Below are 22,402 nucleotides of genomic sequence, written 5' to 3'. Positions count from 1 at the left end.
TGTGACGTCAGGTCACATGGTGCCGCGGCGTCTATTGACGCCGCGTTGCCATGGCGACGCAACACAGGCGGCTGAATCCCGGTAAGTAAACAGTTGCAGGGGCCTCACGCGATCCCCCGGCATTTAATTTAAATGCCTGGGGGAAGAGCGCGGGGCCTCTGCAACTGCCCGCGCCCCCCCAGCACAATCTCCCGCCCCCCCTGGGCGTCGCGCCCCCCACTTTGCGCACCGCTGCTCTAAGGGGCGCCTGTAGTTTTCTGAAGTTTAAAGCTCGTTCGTCACGTGTGCCAATAGGAAGCCGCACCAGATGATGTCACAGCTTCCTATTGGCCACTTGGGCCTGGGAGCTTTGAAAAGCAGCTACAATATAAACACTGGGGTGGCTACCAGCACCCCCTAAGGAGGTTAGTACCTCTGGAAGCAGGGGATCCCAGGAGTTGAAATAATTGAAGCCGGGAAACCCCCAGCTTCAACTCTGTATTTAAAAAAATGTACAAAATAAGAACGGCTTAGATTGCCTCTTTAACTAGTCCCAAAAAAGACACAGTACTGTATGTAGAGTATAACAAGTTTTGAACTTCTATTCAATCCCCAGACATTTTGCCCCTATGGGCTCTGCTTCCATGCAAATGTGTGCTTTCACAATTAGAGGTGAGCACATTGATTAAGATACAGATAGCATTCAATTAATGTATCAATGAAGAAGGAAAAAGAGTGATCTAGTGCAGGGGTGTGTAAACTGGGGGGCGCGGAATTTTTCTGGCGCAGGTTGCAGAGACCCCGCGCCCTTCCCCAAGTCATTGAAATGAAATGCCAGTGGATCGCGTGAGGCCTCTGCAGCTGAACTTACCGATGTTCAGATGGCTGGTGTGACCCATCGCCATGGCAACGCGGCGTCAAATAACGCGCCGGGGTCACGTGATCTCTCGTCACATGACCCCGCTGCATCATTTGATGATGACCTAGGAGGTAAGGGGGGCGTGAGCAGTGAAGGGAGCAGCCAGGGGGGCGCAGCTTCAAACGTTTGCGTGCCCCTGATCTAGTGGTTACTTTAATGCCTCAGAAATGTTTCCAGCTCCTTGTGTTCTTCTTAAAGTAATTTTAGCCATATTTCCTATGCCTATGTCTATTGCCATGTGACACATTCCAGCACTGGAAGACCCCCTACAGCACATTAACTTGAATGGGATGTAAAGTATCTTCAAGCATCGGAAAAAATTTGTTTTGACGTTTTTCATACAAATACGCAAATTCTCAACTGTTTTGTTTATTCGAATATTGTTTGCTGCTATTAAAATATTCTCCCATTGTCTAATCTTTCCATTTTTCAAAAGTTCTCCCATATTCTGGGTTTTTTTTGGGGCAATATTTGTATTATTCTCCAATGTTCTACGTTTCCTTTGTTTACACTTTTTTATTTTCGAATATTCTCCCATTTCAAATTTTCAAAACATATCTAGTGACGACTTTTCCCAAACGCCGAACAAATTGGCGAATATTTAAAAATGCAACAAATACAAAAGTGGGCGACTAATTTTCCCATTGATAGTTCTAAATATTTTTAAGACAGTTTTGATTTTCAATGTTTTTCCTCAGCTAAGAAAAATACCCAGGACTGTATCCACATACAGTAGCTCCTAAAGGTTTCCCAAATCTGTTCCAATCGCTATGCGGCTCCTATTTAATATGGCGAGAAGCACTGTTAACACTGATTCTAGTGGATAGAAATATGTGCATTACCCTGCTTTTCACCACATGGAACATGGGCCATAGAATCCCCTATGTTTGTAATATTTATATATCAATAAAGAAATGTGCATATGAGCACACTGATGTTACTCCTTTGCCCATAATTTGAAATTAAACATAACATAAAATCTTAAATTAAAGAAATACAGAGCCAGTAACCCACACAAGGACAGGTATTTTTCTTTTCTGGTCTCTGTATGTTCTTCCTACTTAACACTTAATTTGTAAGATCATCGGGGCAGGGGTTCCTTTGCCTAATGTTCCTCTTATGTCTGAAGCGCTTGTTTCCTTTATGTATTATATATTATTGTGTCACGTGTAAGGCTAAGGCCCCGGTCACGGCGCTCTAATGCGCGCCCGCGCTTTCGGCTGCGCGTTCCGGCGATTCCCCGGTCTGCAGCTCACTGCAGGAGCAGAGACCGGGGGGGGCGTGCCGGAAGAGTGACGGGGGCGCGGCCATGACGTCACCCGGCAGGTTCGCTCTCATTGGCTGAACCGCCGGGGGGCGTGCCTCGCCGCTCGACGCGAGTTCCTGCTCTCAATTCTATTGAGAGCAGGAGTAGCTCTCGCTGCGGCCCCCCCTCGCAGCGGGCCCGGCGCCGTTGCGGGGAGGGCTCTGGTGAGCGCAGCGTCCGCCACAGCGGACGCTGCAGCATGCAGCGGGGGCAAGGCCTAATACTGCTGTGAAGCGCTATGTACATAGATGGCGCTATATAAATAAAGATACACATACATGCATACTGGAACTTGGAGCTAGTTACAAACTGAATGATTCAGGATACAATTCCCCCCCGCCCCCCAAATATTGATTCTTATTCTCAGAAACTGGAGAGTTTGAAGGCTTCAATGGTGGTGGGTGGTGGTGGGGGGGTTCTTATGTTTTAGGGCTTGGACAAAGATATTGCATCAGCAGAGTCCTGTATCTATCTGACTATCTATGCCAGAATTTAAATAGTAATCCTAAATGTTAGGAAATTGCAGCTGCAATTGAATTGCTACTTCAGTGCCAGCTGGGCCGGGTGCTGAAGGACAAAGTGAGACAGCTCTGCATTTGAATTCTTCTCCCAACACATTCTGCATGTGTGGTCCTGATAATGACAAAGGGGGGGGAAAAAATGCTCCCCGACGCCCACTTTAAAACATACATACGTACACACATATATACATACATATATATGGTACACACATACATACATCTCTGTATTAACCCCTCTGCTGCTGTAGCCACCTCTAGCAGTGAATTTAACAGTGTGCTATCCCAGGAGCTGGCCATTTTTCTTTAAATCGTATACTGTACTTTATTCTTCATATAGCACTGCTTGTGAATGCAGCTCAAAACGTAAAGTAATACCGGAAAAGTGATTACCTTTGCTGAAGAAGCTTACAAAGTAATTTTTGTTTCCTCAGACGTAGAGGGATTCATTGACTTGCGTTGGCAGCATCTGATTCCGGTCGTAATAGTAAAATAATAGTTTATCCTTCCAAAGTGACTTGCCTAAAGACACAAGAGGATATACAGTAAATGAAGATAATGCAGTTTGCTCTATAATGTAGTACATTTATTTTTTTGCATCAGTTAGCACAAGTGGCAAACGTGTCTAACTTGTTCAGTTTTTTGCATCTGTATTTTGAGCAAAGAGGATACCGCCAGCATCACGGATTAAAATGACGCAACGAGTAAGGGAAGTTGTAATGTTTACAGGTATAAGTTTTGATATCTTAACATTGACGCAAAAAGAGGATGGTACCGTGTTAGTCCGCAGAATAGACAAAGAAATATAAGGAAGAAGTTATATCTTTAATAGTTAGCTTGCACTTTTTTGAACCACTAGTTTTCCGGACCACAAAGGTCCCTTCTTCAGGCTGTTTGGTTACCTGGTAAACTGCTCTCTATATATTAACATTAAAATATTGCTCCAGGAAATGTCTCTGCTAACTGCCCCAAAAACCATTTCACAAATCACTCACTTATGCAAGTGCTGTAAATTGGATTTGAATGTCATAGTAGTCTGCCAAAAATGTTACACCTGAGTCTATTTTTGCGCATTCCCAAGCAATGTGAACTTTCAAGAATTTTGCAATTGTGCAAAATTTAAGAGAGAAAAAAAAAAAAGGCCACAATGCAAATTTGATGACATTTGCACAACACTAATTACAGAGGCAATCCAAGCCTGCTACATTATATATATATATATATACATACATACATGTAGAGGTATCAGTACCGTGTTAGCCGAGCTTCAATAATCAAAAAATAAATAGATGATACCGTTCTGTGGCTAACGAAATGCTATTATTTGTGCCACAGAATGGTATCTGTCAGGGTTCTGCTCGCCACAAACCAGGACCGGACCGCGAGGCTGAGGTGGGGTTGTAAAAGCACCGACCTGAGACCGCGCAGGCTGATCCGGATTGCGCAGTTCGTAGTCATATGTCGCAGGATCAGGATTGGAGAAGACAGCGTCGTCGTTGTAGAAGCCAGGGTCAGGACAGGAGACATCAGGATAAACATTGTTCAGGCAAGAGTTCGGCAACATGTAGTCAGGAGAACCCCGCTTCAGCTTAGGAGCGCGGGGTTGGGCTCTGCGCGAGCGACGGCCATGGCCCATGGTGCTGGTCACAGGAGATGGTAAGCAGACCAGAGTAGCACACCGCTTTGCTGCACGGGTGCACCAGTGCTACAGCGCAAGAGTCCTGAGCGGGCTAGGGAATCCTCTGTCTCAGCGCAGGAACCAGGACACGGCCTCTCTAGATTAGGGAAAGAGTAGGCCCCAGGAACCAGGAAGCTGAAGATACACAGGGAAACCTCCGCTACTGTGCAGGAATCCAGGAGACTGAAGGACGCCGGGACGAAACCTCCGCTTCAGTGCAGGAATCCAAGAGGCTGAAGGACGCAGGGACGAAACCTCTGCTTCAGCACAGGAGAACAGGAGTGGACCGCTGCGTGAATATAGCAGCCGGTCCCAGGAACAAGGAGCTGAAGTGAACAAGAAGAGTACTCAGCTACAACACAGGAGACTGGAGCAGACCGCTGCGTGAATATAGCAGCCGGCCTTAGGAAACCTGGAGCTGCAGACAACAAGGAGAATACTCCGCTTCAGCATGAGGGACAGGAACAAGCGAGGGCTTGTGGCAGAACAGATAGTGACATCCAGGAAGGACTATGCTCGGCAGGGAGCATTATGGGAAGACAATACTTAAAGGCCAGCGGGCCAATCCCCGGAGGGGGGTGTGAAGGTACTGCTCCAATGAATGAATGCAAGTCTAGGTTGCAGTGATAGGCTGCACAGCTGCAGTAGATACCAGAGGGAGTGTGTATTGCTTTGGTGAGTGAATCCAGGCTGCAGCAAACATCAGGAGAGGTGCTCCAGGACTGCACATGTCTGCAAGGTAAGGCAACCAGTAAACCACGGAGCGGATTCCTTACAGTACCCCCCCCTTCACGCGAGACCTCTGGACGAACATGAGCACACATAGAGTTGGGGGACCGGGAATTGTTGCTGAACCGTCTAGGATTGGGGGTAGAGTCGTGGTCCAGAGACTCGTGGTTACTCCTTAGTGTACCCCCACCCCACGGTTAAAACAGCGGCCAGACAGGACCATCCATGGGTCTCGGAGACATCGAATTGTTCCTAAAGTTCTTTAGGTGGAAAGGGGATCCGTAAACTAGCAGTTCCTTGGTGAGTACAGTTCTAGGAAATAAGAGTGGTAGAAGAAACATCCTTGGTACATGGCTCGCCCCGCAAAATGACTTGGAAATCCAGGGCTGTGAAGAACCAGAGGGTTCCAGAGCAGAAACGGCAGAAGAACCCCTACAGGAAGCCCAGTCTTTAATAAAGGAACCTGAATCTATGCTCAGCGGCCCTGATAGTTGATCGAATACACCAGGAGGAACTTTGTAACAGAAAAAGTCTTGGCTGACCACTGCATGTTGAAATTTGCGAGAATTTTTTCCTCTAGAAGGCTCCCAGGTAATGGTTAGTAATGGTATAGGCTGGTTGGAAGCATCTCCCGATATTGGTATGGAAGGTGACAAGGCAAGCAGTAAACCCGGCATAGGGACCGAAATCTTGGGATACGTACAGAGTATTTCCAACTGAGAGGAAATAACAGGGGCAACCGAAAATTCCGAGGGACAAAACCATGGTTTAGCAGGAGCAGAGAAGCAAACAACAGTAGAGCTCTCCAATACTGTGAAATCTTCATTGGGAGATAGTATTGTCAGTGAATCAGGAATAGTCCTTGGGATCTTCAAATCAGTAGCTTGAGAAAAAGGCAGAGCCAGGGTAGTGGTGGGAGGGAAGCTAACATCAGAAGCTGAAGTCTGTACCTCAGTGACAGGGCCTTGAGAATCAACAAGCAGCAAGTATGAACTATGAAAACTCTTAATGACAGGCACCTTAAGAGTACAAGGAGTCTTTTCCGAAACTGCAATGGCCCTAACCACAGGGGTACCTAACCTGACAAAAACATGAATAGGTGTGTTTTCTAGTGCAAAATCTCTGATCACAGGACTCCTAACCGATAGTGAGGGTGTCTGGGTTTGATTAGAGAAAAAATCAGATGTATTGATAAGTGACTTAGAAACAATTACTGAGGTTCTAGATTTGCTGGACATGTGAGAAAAAATACCCTTTAAGACAGGAGCTTTAATTTCTTCCCAGAGTAACCCCATGTTTGCTGGGACATATTTAGACACAGTACTGAGGGACTGGGTTTCAGCAAAGGCAGGACAGCTAAATAGCTCAGATTTAAACCCCAGGACTTGTAATATATGCATGGTGACCTCAGACAGTACTAAGGAAGTGACCACAGATATGCTGATCCCTGGAGAATTAGCCTGGACAGAGAAATCAGGGGGACCCCCAATCAGGATACTCCTTGTAGGAAGAGCTTCAGAATCAGAAGGAGAATCATTACCTCTCAGAGTCTCAAAACTAGAAAGACACAATTCAGCGAAAAGGGAAACAGTGTGCAAGCTTTTTACTAATCTATATGAAAAAGCGTCACTTTTGGGAGAAAACCGTGCGTCAGCAAACATTCCTGGGAACATAATATGAACCCCAGGAGGGACATACAGACTACTGTATGCTTTTAACCCTAAGCTTAAAGAGGAGGAGAACTCAGACAGTACACGGGGGTGAATCATAACTGTACTGGTCTCTGAAGTAGGTATTTGGTAAGGAATGTCTGGGAAACCAGAAATTACTGCAGACTCCATAATGTGGGAACTATGCGCTGAAGCAGGGATCACCGCTATGTGGGCGACAGGCTGGTTCAGCGAAACACCCGGGAGAAGGAACTCTGCGAGCAAGCTTAGGGAAAAACCTGACTCCTGAATACATTTATCAGGAACCAGAACTTTAGCCGAAGTCTCCGGAGACGAAACTGCGGAAACTTGAGCTGAAGCAGGGGATTTATAGCAAAGAATATCTAGGGACTCCGTACGGTTATGGGAATCCCTCAATGCAACCTCTGCTGTCTGACTTGTGGACTCATTCTCTGAGGCTAAAACGAAGGCATTAACTTGGAGGCAGCAAGAATTTACAGGGGTTAATGCAGACAATGCCTGAGAGTAAAACATAGGTAATCTCTCTGTATTAGGAGAGACCAGGAATCTCTCGTCTGAAGCTAGGGGCGTGACCATGGCTGGCAGAGAACAGGGATTTACCAAAGGAAACTCAGAGAGCTGCCCCACAGGGGTTAATACAGAAATAACCCTGGGAACAGAACTTAGGGATTCTTTCTCTGACGGGGAAAGCGCACAGGACTGCCTAGCAGAGTTTAAAGCTGGAAAACCCTCAAGAGCTGGAGTGACAGATTCGGAGTTAAAAATAGGGGAACAAAGGGACTTATTCTCTGATAGTAGAACCTTAGTGTTGGCTAGTGAAACATATGTATTCTCCAGGGGAACCTCACAGGACTGCTCGGCAGGGGTTAAAGCTGGAAAACCCTCAAGACCTAGAGAAAGGACTTCTGAGCTAGAAATAGGAGAACTAATGAACTTATTCTCTGATACAAGAACATTAGTGCTGGGTAGTGCAACATATGTATTCTCCAGGGGAACCTCACAGGACTGATCGGCAGGGGTTAACGAAAACATATCATTGGCGTCAGGGAACCCGGCCATACACTCAGGGCAAGGATCCGTGGTAGACCAGGGATACAGCCAAGCGGCAGCGAAGCTGGCGAGGGGAGGATCCTGTTCCTTTATGCAAATGTCCAATGTCATGGAAAGGATATGGAGTGTTTTTTGGGCATCAGCCAACATGAGGAGAGGGTCCTCTTTTGCTATATAAATGTCTAAAGACAAGGCCAGGGAAGAGAGTTCCTTTTGGGCGTCGTCCAATTCTAAAGGGTACACATTTTCCCAAGTTAAAGGGTAACCAGGAAAGCAAATACAAGCGGCCAGCGATTGTTTTAAGTCCCGGAGGCGGTAAACCTTCATCATGAGATCATTACGGCATTTGTTTTGCAAAGGGGTTAAACCTACAAACACAATCAGATCTTCAATCAGGGGTATTATCTCACATAGAAACTGGTATTCACACTGGGACTGGTTTACAGGCTGGGACAGGCTTTCAGACAGAAACTTACCAACCCTCACCACAGGGCGGTCCGAGTTTGTGCGGCCGAGCATACTGTCAGGGTTCTGCTCGCCACAAATCAGGACCGGACCGCGAGGCTGAGGTGGGGTTGTAAAAGCACCGACCTGAGACCGCGCAGGCTGATCCGGATTGCGCAGTTCGTAGTCATATGTCGCAGGATCAGGATTGGAGAAGACAGCGTCGTCGTTGTAGAAGCCAGGGTCAGGACAGGAGACATCAGGATAAACATTGTTCAGGCAAGAGTTCGGCAACATGTAGTCAGGAGAACCCCGCTTCAGCTTAGGAGCGCGGGGTTGGGCTCTGCGCGAGCGACGGCCATGGCCCATGGTGCTGGTCACAGGAGATGGTAAGCAGACCAGAGTAGCACACCGATTTGCTGCACGGGTGCACCAGTGCTACAGCGCAAGAGTCCTGAGCGGGCTAGGGAATCCTCTGCCTCAGCGCAGGAACCAGGACACGGCCTCTCTAGATTAGGGAAAGAGTAGGCCCCAGGAACCAGGAAGCTGAAGATACACAGGGAAACCTCCGCTACTGTGCAGGAATCCAGGAGACTGAAGGACGCCGGGACGAAACCTCCGCTTCAGTGCAGGAATCCAGGAGGCTGAAGGACGCAGGGACGAAACCTCTGCTTCAGCACAGGAGAACAGGAGTGGACCGCTGCGTGAATATAGCAGCCGGTTCCAGGAACAAGGAGCTGAAGTGAACAAGAAGAGTACTCAGCTACAACACAGGAGACTGGAGCAGACCGCTGCGTGAATATAGCAGCCGGCCTTAGGAAACCTGGAGCTGCAGACAACAAGGAGAATACTCCGCTTCAACATGAGGGACAGGAACAAGCGAGGGCTTGTGGCAGAACAGATAGTGACATCCAGGAAGGACTATGCTCGGCAGGGAGCATTATGGGAAGACAATACTTAAAGGCCAGCGGGCCAATCCCCGGAGGGGGGTGTGAAGGTACTGCTCCAATGAATGAATGCAAGTCTAGGTTGCAGTGATACGCTGCACAGCTGCAGTAGATACCAGAGGGAGTGTGTATTGCTTTGGTGAGTGAATCCATGCTGCAGCAAACATCAGGAGAGGTGCTCCAGGACTGCACATGTCTGCAAGGTAAGGCAACCAGTAAACCACGGAGCGGATTCCTTACAGTATCATCTATTTATTTTTTGATTATTGAAGCTCGGCTAACACGGTACTGATACTTCTACATGTATGTATGTATATATATATATATATATATATATTAGTGTGTGAGGTGCAAACCCCATTAATTTCAGCTCCGGCGACCCTTAGCTAGTTTTAAATACCTGGGCATATGGTTTGACTCCCACTTAACATTCGGGATGCACATTGATACCCTGACAACCAAGACCTATGCCAAACTAGGGGTACTTTACAGGAACAAATCCTCCCTAAGTCTCCTGGTCAGAAAACGTATCGCACAGCAGATGCTAATGGCAATTATTGACTATGGAGACATCGTATATGGCTCAGCACCCCAAACCCACGTTACCAAACTTGACATCCTCTACAATTCAATGTGTCATTTTGTTCTCCAATGCAACTACAACACACATCACTGCGAAATGCTCAAAGAACTAGATTGGTCATCACTCGAGTCTAGGCGCAAAGTTCACCTTTCCTGTCTTGCCTTCAAATTCTTTATGGGCAAGCTACCCAGCTACCTGAACAAGCTCCTCCCCCCTACCACATGCAGCACTTATCACCTGAGATCAGACTCCAAAAGACTGTTCATGGTCCCAAGCCTCAACAAAGTATCCGGCCGCTCCTCCTTCTCTTACCGTGCACCCCAAAACTGGAACAACCTACCAGAGACTCTTACATCCACCACCAGTTTAAGTTCTTTCAAATCTAAGGCTGTCTCACATTTTAATCTGGTCTGTAACTGTTTCATAAGCCCATAATATATACTATCTTTAACTGTGCATGCAATGTCTTGTATATAATGTATACCCTGCTAATTTATGTAACTGTATTTGTAAACATGGTATTATTTGTCTTAACTCTGTGCCCAGAACATACTTGAAAACGAGAGGTAACTCTCAATGTATTACTTACTGGTAAAATATTTTATAAATAAATAAATTAGCGTCCTGCTGGGCAATAGGAAGCCATTACATCATCAGTGCGGCTTCCTATTGGCCCATGTGACGCAGGCGCTTTAAACTTTAAAGCCCTGTTTGCTCAGCTGGAGCAGCTACTGGCACCGACTTCAGGAATAAGTATCTCCAGAAGCAGGGGGCCCCCGGAGCTGAAATGAATGGGGTTCGGCTCCGGATTCCCACTGCTTCAATCCTACTGCACCGACACACTTTATTCGAGCAAATACCCGGTATGTACCTGGCAGATACCTGGAATGCGCCGCTCCTCACCTCTGACAAGCCCCGTTGCATTTGCCTTCCCAGCCTGGGTTCATGCCTGGCTGATGGGCGGCTGATTTGTTAAATGATAATGATTAGGATTTAATAGGCTGCAATGCTTCGCGTGTCTACCAGATGGCATAAATTCATGAATTGTAATGCAGTATATATATATATACTGTGCAGTATTGCAGCCAGGGGGAATAAAATGCTTCAATCCCTGCCTAGAAAATAACCCAATATACTCGGGCAGAAAACAGTCACAAACCTCAATACACCCGGGTATACCCGAATTCGTGGGACTAGCCGAGCTCGAATAAAGTGTGTCGCCAGTGTAAATGTAAACATCTGTAAAAAAAAAAATTGCAGGCTTGGATTGCTCCATTAAGTAACAATTCCCAAAGGACAGGGTATTACTATTGTGGCTGAAAGAGTCAGGGCATTATTGGCCAGTAATGTTCTGTTCTGAGGGGATTATTACTATTATAGGCTAAATGTGTGCTTTTTCCCCATAAATAATAAAGACACTTTTGCATAGTCATATTTATTTTTATAAACTTGATATTACTGTATGACGTGCTGCAGCTCTGAAAGCTGATTAGTTAGAATTCAAAACTTGGACAGGTGCCAAACATTCCGGCCATTATTCATCCAGTAATCAGCCCATCAGTTTACAGAACTGAAGGGATTATCAGAGTTTTAGCCTATATTACAAAATACAGTATGACTCCGCAATGCAAAGCATCACAAATATTTTTCTTCTACCCACTCCCATCTGGTCAAATCTACAGCAATTACCATTATCAGAGCTGCTCCCACAATATGGTCTTTTGTGTTAATGTTTGGTCTAGAACATTATGAACAAAGGAACATAGGGCACAACAGGTTTAGCAAATCAAACTCATTTATTGAGCCAACACGACGTTTCGACCATAGTGGTCTTTATCAAGTGACAACCCGTTGTGCCCTATGTTCCTTTGTTCATCTGTTCAGGACTGATTGCAGGCTTTCTTGCAAACACTGGAGCACCGGTAACTTTATCATTATTTTTCTTTTTGAGGTGTGCAGCATTTCCCTTATATTGTCTGGTCTAGAACATTTAGACAGACAGTGGCTAGCATGGCACAAGTTTCCATTTTGGAGCGCACCAATAATGTTGTTTTTTTGTACATTTGTAAGGTGTAATGTTTTAGGCACCTCACTGTTCCCTAAAAAGCATTTCTCAAAATTGGTTTTCCCACAACAAACTGTTTATAAACACTGACAAGACTGTAACAATGGTATTTGGGACCAAAGCTAAATTTTTAAAGCTTCCAATGAATAAGCTACAGATCAGAACCAACGCTAAAACCATCCTAGCCCCTGTTACCAGTTTTAAATACTTGGGCATACAGTATGGTTTGACTCCCATTTAATATTTGGGTTTCACATTTACCCTGACATCTAAAACGTATGCTAAACTAGATGTTTTTTTTAGGTACAAATCCTCCTTAAGTCTGCTGGTCAGAAAGCGCATCGCACAGCAGATGCTAATGCCAATTATAGACTATGGGGACATAGTAAATGGCACAGCACCCCAAACCCACTTTAGCAAACTTGAAACCCCCTACAATTCAGTATGCCGTTTTGTCCCCCAATCAGTGGCATTGCTAGACATGTGCGGGCCCCCGGGAAACTTCTTTTCAGGGCCCTATTATGAGTGAACATATTCCGTAGATTCCTCTCCCCCCCCCCCCCTCCAAAGCATGTTGGCGGCTCTCCTCCCCCCCCCCCCACCTTCTTCTACACATCCTCACTCTCCTCTATTCACCCCTCTCTCCTCATGTATTTCTCTCCCCCTTCTTACACCCCCTCACTACCCCCTTTTTCCTCTCTTACTCCTCCCCCTCGGCTATCACCCAGTAACCCCCCCCTTCCAAACTCAATCCAGCTCCCTCAATCCTCCCCTCCACATTAATTCCCCCCCCCCCCCTCCCCACAAGTGGTTGAAAGACACTGGTGTACAGTGTGCTGCACAGTAACTTCTTTTAATACAGTTAACTATAAACCACTGTGTAAAGAATGACAAACTATTTTAAAAATGCTCTAATATAAAGATTGTTATCACATGTTACCTCAATTGCTTGCACTGAGGCACACAGCACACTGACAGACACACAGCAAGCACACTGACAAACACACAGCACACTTACAAGCACAAAGCACTCACAGCACACACAGCACATTGACAGATTGAGGCACACACAGCACACTGACAGACACTGAATCACAAATAGCACATTGACAGAGCAAACTGTAACTGACACATTTACACACAAACACACACAGCAAATTGACACACACACAAACAACAAACTGACACAAACACACCCACACAGCAAAATGACACAAATACACACAGCATACCTTCCAACAGCAGAAAATAGTAACTCCTGCCCCTGATGTCATGGAGAGCAGGGGCGGACAGAGCTCTGCAGCTCTCTGCCTGAGTTCCGCCCCCAGCCTCTGCTGCCTGCTCTCTGCAATCCCCCCTCCTCCCCGCAGCTCCCAGCTCCCGATCCAGCCGGCAAGTTGCTGTTAAGGGGACAGGAGGAGGAAGGGGGGCCTGACTTCTTTAGTTGTCTGCTAGATGGCTGGGCCAAATGTCCCGGCTCTCCCCTCTGTCGGCAGCCCTGATTAGGCCCCCCAAGAGCATGGGCCACCGGGCTTTGCCTGGGCTGCCCGGGCTATAGCTACTCCCCTGCTTTCAACGCAACTACAACACACATCACTGCAAAATGCTCAAAGAACTAGATTGGTCATCACTTGAGTTTAAGCGCAAATTTCATCTTTCTTGTCCTGTCTTCAAATACTTTCTGGGAAAGCTACTGTACCTGCCTATCTGAACAAGCTCCTCACCCCTACCACACGCAGGACTTATCATCTGAGATCTGACTCCAAAAGACTGTTTATGGTCCCAAGGTTTAACAAAGTACTCGGCCGCTACTCCTTCTCTTACCGTACACCCCAAAACTGGAACAATCTACCAGAGACTCAAAATACAAGATGTCTTGTATATAATGTATAACCTTGCTCACATAATGTAATGATGTATTTGTAACCATGTATCTGTCATTATAACTCTGTGCCCAGGACATACTTGAAAACGAGAGGTAACTCTCAATGTATTACTTCCTAGTAAAACATGTTATAAATAAATACATAAATAGACATGTTAAAAGTTGTGAGACCTTTTTCTCTATAGTTTTACAGTAGTTGTACACAAGCTTTTAAATCTTATCTTGTAGGTGTGGACTTGACATCTACGAAACTTGTACTCATTTCCTTTTCATAATGTGCTTTTTTTTTTTTTTTCAACAGTGGCTTTTGGTAAAGGCAAAGTGGGCAATTGCCCAAGGCCCCACACTTTAGAGGATGCCCAATTTAGCAATTTTTTTATTGGGTGAAGAAGTTCATGTGGGTTCTACTACCACCAAACAAAATCTTTTATAACGACTTATAGGTAAGATTTGTGTTTCTGGGTACATTCATATCTGCAAAATAACCTAGGCAACGAGTGGATTTTTTTAAATATACAGTGTACTGAATATAATACACTAGAGAAAACATGAATATAGGATGAGTTTTGTCTCTGTGGAATGTAATGTTGTCTCCTATAGAGCCCATCCTCCATGACTTCCCCCCCATGTGGGCTGTACTTTTGACTGAAGTAACTACAGATATACTCTAGTATAATGACTTAAATCTGGCAATAATATTATATTGATTTTGACCCCTTCATCTTTTCCTGCCCCGTCCATTATCTGCAAGTATGGATTCATATTTGATCTTAAATCTTTGCTAAAATGGGTGATGATAACCTTGAAAACGGGTGCAAAGATGTATCTTTACACCTCTGTCAATTCTACAGAGTTGCTGACTGAAATCAAGAGTGTTTTTCAGGTTATATAAACCACTGTACCTTAAGGCAGAGCTTTAGCAGCCCTTCAGTTTATTCATAAGTCTAATATTCAAGATATTTACCCAAATGTATGTGTAGTACTTTACATTATTCTCACTGTACTTGAAACAGTTGCGTCTGGTGAGAGGTCATTTTCAAAGGTGAACATGATAAAAAATGATCTACGCTCTTCTATGTCACAAGAACGTCTAGTTGGATTAGCATTGATTTCAATTGAACATCAAATTGGCAGAGGTTTAGATTATAGTGATCTGATTGAGGACTTCACTTCCAATAATGCTCAAAAAGTTACATTCCAACAAATATACCATTTAATTTGACTAATCAGTTAACTGACTATTAGCATATATCCTTTATGATATCTTTATGTAATGCTTTTATCAAGACAAAAAAAAGAACAATTACATTTGCAGGTACTGTAACAGCATTTTAGTTTTTGTTGTTTATGGTTTGTGAAACTCTTAGAGCACAGTGTTAATATAACATTACATGTATTATTTAAATTGTAATATTCTTCACGCCAATTGTAATAAATATTAATTACACTGAATGTACTGTATCATGATACTTTCATTATCGCTTCATCGACAGGATAAAGTGAAATTTAAATCAATTCTGTACCTCTACCCCACAGGGACTGTGTGATGTCATAGACTCTAGAAACAAACTTAACATTGACATAGTACACTGTGGCAATGTGCTGTAGAAGATAAATATATTTATAGGGTCTGTCTTACCAGTATATGGAAGGTCCTGAGTTTGATCCCTCATGTGTATTATTTACAATGTATTAATGTTCAATTCCCACATGGTGTAGGTGTGTGTGTGTATGTGTCCGTTATCAATAAAGCATTGAATTGAATGTTTAAAAAAAAAAAGTGTAGGGGATGTGTGTTGTGACCCACTTCTGCGACGCCGCGCAAGAGAGCTGACAGCTGCAAAGAGGAGAGAGATCTAGATGCCGGTATTACGCTGCAAAATTTTAACGCGATCCTGGTCCTGGTTATAACGTGGTCTAATTCTGTGGCCCCCAAGGACCGCGTTACAACAGCTAGCAGAGTGGATAAGTTCCAGGGTGCAGGAGTTTAAATTTCTCTCTGTGAGTTTGCTGCACCTGGTACCAATTAAGACAGCACTCCTAAGTGAAGGTGTAAAAAGGCAGGAAGTACCTTGCACAAGAGAGAGACTGGTTGTTTTCCTTCAGGGGACAGAGAAGAGTTCTCCCCGGCTGTGGAAGCTGGCACAGACACCCAGGCCTGCTGGACAGTGGTCGCGGAGCCTGCTGGGACTGTCTGGGTTGCTAATCCCAGGAAGAAGGAAGGACGAGTGACCATGCTGAAGCGGGGATGTCCTGTCCTTGGCATTTACAGAGGACAGTTTCTCTGAGCTCACGTGGGGCCGAGTTCCCCTAGGAAGGAAGGACGCGAGGCTGTACTGAAGCGAAGACGTCTGCTCCAATGGACTAACAGATAAGCAAAACCCTTTATTGCTGTGTGCTTAAGACTGTTCATGTGGGGTGCATATGCCAGGGCATGTTTTAAGCTGGAAACCAGTATAGTTGGCCAGATTTCGTTAGAAGGGGCTGAAGCAAAGTTGAGTTATTTTCCCTAACGGGAATATGTATTTATTTAATGTTTTTTTTTTACTTAAAGGGACGGTGGGCCTGTTGGTGTACAATATGATTTATCCCTGCAAATAAACCCCCTATATTGAGAAATACAATGTTTCCGGCCTTAATCTGAGACTGAAAGAGACCACAACATAGTACATTCAAAGGTTTAAATGTATTCTTAAGATTATGACAAGTAGTGCTGTATACAGCAAGGGACTGTATAGTTATATTACTCTAAACAAACATCCTAAATGAATGGTCTGCAGTTCACTTGAAGGATTTTATTAGATATACAGTATGGAAAGAAAGTGTATTTCTTAAGGCAAGTGATGCTATCCAACCACAAGCAAGAATTTAGCTTTGCTGTTGTCATGTAACTTGTAATGGATTCTGTGCTCCGTGGCAGTTTTTTGTTATATAATTTGTTTAGAAATTACAAAATTAGGAACATAAAAGTGCATCCTTATGTCTTATACTAGTTCCCCAAGTCTCTCAAACATCTGCAACCTCCCTTTAATGGGGTTAACTGTTTGCTGTTAGGGGTTAATAGCAGAATAGTATATGCTGGGTCCCACCCTGTGTCGCTACAGGAATACTGACTTCATAGGGGAGTATATACGATAGGAGGAAGGTTCTGGAAGATAGAATCCTGGAGGACAAGAGGAGAAGAGCATCGGGGAGTGCAGATAGAGATTAAATTCATGAAGTAATAGAAAATATCAGCCCCCCCTTGTTTATTATGTTACAATTAGGGACAGAGTCCTTATAGTAAGGATCCCAACTAGATGGCCAATGGAAACATGCAGGTACCACAGGGGGAGAGACAGACATGCCACAGCAGGCCATATGCAAAGGGATCTTGGGTGTCAGCGGATCAGCTCTACAGCCGGATCCACCCACATATTCTCCTCAATCAACAGGGATGTAGCAGTTCCCAATCAAGAATGGATTATAGTCGGTACCTGCTCAGAACCAGCTAGGATCCCACTAAGGGCCCAAAGTAGATGCGATAATTAGGGTTGCCAGGTGTCCAGTATTGAACCGTACAGACCGGTATTTTGCCCCTGTGTCCGGTAAAAAATGAGAGGTAATACCAGGCATGTATGTGTCTGGTATTCTCTCTCTCTGGACATGCGGCGGGCAGCAAGAGTGCGGAGGTTGGCCGGGTGCAGGGTGCCCGCTCTTACCTCCGATCTAGGAACAAAAGCGGCTGCGTGAGCAGCAACGGCGCCATCTCCCGCAGGCCGCGTCTGGTAACCAGGGTAATGGAGCTCCATGGCGTCACCCCCCCACCCCCACTCCCTCATGCCGAGCCATGAAGAAGATTGACTAATGGGTGGGATTTATGTCATTAAGGAGCGTGCACATCTCCCCCATCTGCATGCTGGGAAATGTAGTTTCCTTCCATCATAACCCAGCTTTACCTGTGGAAGAGCAGAGAAGAGCTCCATTGTGTGTCTCCGGCCTCCATTGGTTGAGTCAGAGCCTTCAGCTTGAATCAGGGTGGAAAACCAAAGAAAGCTCACAGATATTGATAGTGCCACTGTCAGCCAGCAGGACCTCCAAAGTTAAGACATTTTGACAGAAGAGGAGGAGGAGGAGGGAGGTTGTGGTGAGGAGGAAGGAGTGGGTGGTGGTTTGAGAGGAGGATGAGGAGGATGGTGGTGTGAGAGGATGAGGAGGGGGGTTAGGATGAGGGGGGGTGAGAGGATGATGGGAATGGAGGTGAGAAGATGAGGGGAGGGACGGAGAGAGGATGAGGGGGGATGAGGGGAGTGAGAGGGAGGATGAGGGGAGTGAGAGGGAGGATGAGGGGGGTTGCAACAATCTTGGAAGTAGTAGGAGAGAAGCATTAAGATCTGTATGAAATGCTGGGAGAAAGCTCAATTCCCAAACCTCTCCCCAAAATTTTTACGACATTGAATATGAAATGGTGCAAATTAGTGCAAAAAGAGTGAAATTTAGAAAAAATGACTAAAACGGTCAGATCATTTATAAATAACATACCTCCCGACCGACTTTTCAAGCGTGTCACATTTTTCACTATTCTGTCCAGTATTTTTGGAGAAATCACCTAGAAACCCTAGATACAATGGCTGTTACTCCGAAGGGGCGGCCTGGTCTAATACAAGTAATGCAACAAAGTAAATGCACTTTCCTTTTGAGTGTTAAGAGTGAATACCTAGGGAAGCACCGTGTCCTTGAGTAACCATGAGTATGTAAACTAATGTACAACTTTGTGAAGTGTGTGTGAGTTGTCCTTGTGCATGGGGACGCTAAACTATGCTGAATAGGCAAATACTGGACACTGATGTAAACTCCCTAGAAGCTGGGCAGGGAGGGTTTATCATTGTGTTTATATTGCAGATACCAGTTGTTTGCTTACTTCTCTATTATCGCAAATGTGTTAGCTTTCTACAGTACCAAATTAAAGAGACAGCAGCATGTGTAAGAAACTAGTCGAACAATTCCATCCTTCAAGATTCATTTGTTTGAATATGGCTGCTATCTTTGAACTGTGTAGCTAAAGTAGGTTGCAAACCAGATATGATTTAGCTACAGTATATTAGAAGCTGTACTGCAAAGACAAAAAAAACTGTGGAGCACTGTACATACAGTACATGTCCCACACTATACTGTACATACAAGTTCTGCAGCCGGTTCCAATATACAGGCATAAGTTTAAGGACACTCCCTTTAAGTACAATCGCGAGTAAGGACATATTTTCAATAGCCCCATACCCCTGTGTCCATACGCACGCTTCGCGAGTATAGACACTTATTCTGCCCTACAGACCGCCGTAGTAGTGACACGCTGATTCCCCTCGCCCAATAGGCAAACGGCAGCTTGCGTATCCGCCTGTCAGCACGTCCTGAACAGCAATACCGGCTCCCTACCTGTACCGAAGCATCTATAAGTGGGGAAAAGGTAGTGATTCACTGTAAGTACATTTTCGCTTTACATACATGCTCTGCACCCATTGCGTACGTTAATGCGGGATATGCCTAACATTATATATACCGTGTCAAAGTGCATGAAAAATAAGCTTACTATGTCATTTTTATTATTAACCCTTTTTCAGCGATATTGTGGCAAGTAATACAATATTAATACAATGCAAAACCACTCTCTTGATTCTTGCACTTCCTTGTAATCGTTTTTAAGTTGTTTAAGTCACCATGGATGGTAAATGTAAGCTGAATGATTACTAATTCCTCAGGAAGAAATTTGGTGTGGTTCAGGTGCTCAGCCTGAATATACAGTACTGTACAACCCTCTGGGTCAATTCCAGCCTCACCAACCATGCTTACTTTATGTTGAGTAACCTAAGGTAATTAACTCTGTCTCCATGCGATTCATGCCCCAAACATTAGATTGCAAGTGAGTTTACGGCAAGTAATGTGCCTCCATTGGCCTAATCACCGGTAGTGCTATATACAGTACTGAAGTATGATTTTTATTAGTATTCAATGAAATAGCCAATTATTATGTGCATCTTTAAATATTGGGTAGTTATTGATTCATACTTCCGCAACTAGAATTGGCATATGGCTGCATGCATCCTCCTTGCCAGCAAACAGGATTAAAAGCATTGTTATTTCAGGCGTGTAAGCTTAATTCATTGGATCGGATGTTGCCCATAGTCATTTTATGTTCCCAGAAAATTTCAGTAATAAAACAGGTTTTGAAGTTGGGAGAATTCTGGAAGTAAGGGTGGGTGTTTTGGTTATAAAAATATTTGGGGTTTTGATTTGGTTCGGCAAAAGCCCGATATGTTTAGTTTTGGTGTTGGTCTATTTTTTTTTTACAAAGTTATGGCAATAACTTAAAAAATGTATTAAAAAACATACAAAGCATAAAAAAATGCTTAAAATAGGCATGAAATCATAAAGCAGTAAGAAACCCTAAATAATACATCTCAAAAAACATATTTGAAACGATATAAAAAGATATAGCCAAGCTTCTAACTACAGTGGTGCCAATCAGCGACGACAAGAGTCTAGTAGAGAACAGAGAATGGTCAGATGGTGCTATATGTTTGTAAAGCAATTTACCTAACACCGGTGTAATGTAACAGTGTAAAACCAACAGGCACTGACTGAATGGCTGGTATATTAGCAGAAAGTAGAAACTAAGTAGAAAGGTCAGATGGTGATTTCTATATGTGACCAGGATTATTAATATAATTAAAGAAATCATGTATGTATGTATATATATATATATAACTGTATGCTCATCTGCATGTCTTAGGCAGGTCTGCAACCCCTCCTTTCCCCATTATCACCCAGCATACAGCACTTCCACTGCAGCAAGGGATTCTGGGAAATGACATGCAAATGAGCACACAGTGTCACTTTTTGCCTCAATAACCATTTTTAACATGGTTCCCTATAGGCTTAAGCTTGCTGCATGGTCACAGCTTTGCGCACAGCCAGGGTTAAGGTGCATACCCAGAAAACCACCCACAGACAGCCGTTTCGACCTTGATGGGTCTCATCAGTGTGGGGTTGATTTTACTGGGAATGCAAGAGAGGCTATGGGATAGGCTAAACCATAATACTGAGTTAAGTTATTGTGAGTAAAAAAAGTGACAAAAACCCTCCACAGGAAAGCAAATATGCAAATATAACTGTATGCTCATCTGCATGTCTTAGGCAGGTCTGCAACCCCACCCTTTCCCCATTATCACCCAGCATACAGCACTTCCACTGCAGCAAGGGATTCTGGGAAATGACATGCAAATGAGCACACAGTGTCACTTTTTGCCTCAATAACCATTTTTAACATGGTTCCCTATAGGCTTAAGCTTGCTGCATGGTCACAGCTTTGAGCACAGCCAGGGTTAAGGTGCATACCCAGAAAACCACCCACAGACAGCCGTTTCGACCTTGATGGGTCTCATCAGTGTGGGGTTGATTTTACTGGGAATGCAAGAGAGGCTGTGGGATAGGCTAAACCATAATACTGAGTTAAGTTAAGCACCTTAACCCTGGCTGTGCTCAAAGCTGTGACCATGCAGCAAGCTTAAGCCTATAGGGAACCATGTTAAAAATGGTTATTGAGGCAAAAAGTGACACTGTGTGCTCATTTGCATGTCATTTCCCAGAATCCCTTGCTGCAGTGGAAGTGCTGTATGCTGGGTGATAATGGGGAAAGGCGGGGTTGCAGACCTGCCTAAGACATGCAGATGAGCATACAGTTATATTTGCATATTTGCTTTCCTGTGGAGGGTTTTTGTCACTTTTTTTACTCACCATAACTTAACTATATATATATATATATATATATATATATATATAAAACAAAAGAAAAGAAGCGACAGCTCCATAGCATAATACTGTAAAACAAGGATACTTTATTCAAACATGGAGTGGTCAGGAGGACCTATACTCACATGGTGGGTAAAAAAAAAAAATCATTTGAGACAATCTGTAATGGTAGATCCACGCTAGTGAGGCAGTCAGACAGGTAGCCAGGGACAGTTGGTACAGTATAAATGCAGTGTGCTCAACACCGTTCCTGTACATACCACTCCCTCGGTAGAGTCCTCCACAATATGTCCAAGCAGCCCAAATAATTAGATCTTAGCTGCAGCAATGGTAGCGCCACGAGGAGCAGAGGAAGGGGAGTAGTGTCAGGGATGCAAAGAGCTACCTGGCTTCCTGGTAGTGCATCTCAAGCCTCAGTCCAAGCCAACCCCTGCCTGATGCCTGACTGCCGCTCGTCACTGCGTGCTTACGTCACAACGTCCTACGCGTTTCGTCAGAGTTAGTGACTTTCTCAAGGCCATTGCTGCAGCCACCGGCCCCCCCGCAGGCACCAGGCCCGACCTGACACCATCACCAATGTAAGTCTGAATTTCATTGGGAAGGTGGTGGTATTTTGTATATGCAGTGGTTGACAAATCACCAAAAAATCTACTCGCCACACAAAAAAATCTACTCGCCACCTAGTACCAAACGTGTGTTGCTTGGCCAATATTTACTCGCCCGGGGGTTAAATCCACTCGCCCGAGGCGAGCAAATGTATAGGTTTGTCGAACACTGTGTATATGTATTGTGGAGCCGGGGGTATTTTATATACTGTATGTAT

At 44.6% G+C, this 22,402-nt stretch overlaps 1 protein-coding gene across 7 annotated transcripts in view; it reads right to left on the bottom strand.

The window, feature by feature from the left end:
* The window catches only part of PKNOX2 (PBX/knotted 1 homeobox 2), a 752,321-nt gene that overhangs the window by 484,379 nt on the left and 245,540 nt on the right, over positions 1 to 22,402 (bottom strand). For 5 of the 7 annotated variants that reach the window (XM_075604325.1, XM_075604323.1, XM_075604330.1 and 2 more), the window contains one exon: positions 3,116 to 3,244. The exons of the other annotated variants lie outside the window; for them this stretch is intronic. The gene's annotated coding sequence lies outside the window, so the exon portion shown is untranslated. The remainder of the gene's footprint in view (positions 1 to 3,115; positions 3,245 to 22,402) is intronic. 7 annotated transcript variants of the gene reach the window in all.

Source organism: Ascaphus truei, chromosome 6 (assembly GCF_040206685.1).
Source record: "Ascaphus truei isolate aAscTru1 chromosome 6, aAscTru1.hap1, whole genome shotgun sequence".
NCBI lineage: Eukaryota > Metazoa > Chordata > Amphibia > Anura > Ascaphidae > Ascaphus > Ascaphus truei.
Note: the sequence above shows the minus strand (reverse complement) of the source record. Positions and strands in the feature narration are given on the sequence as shown.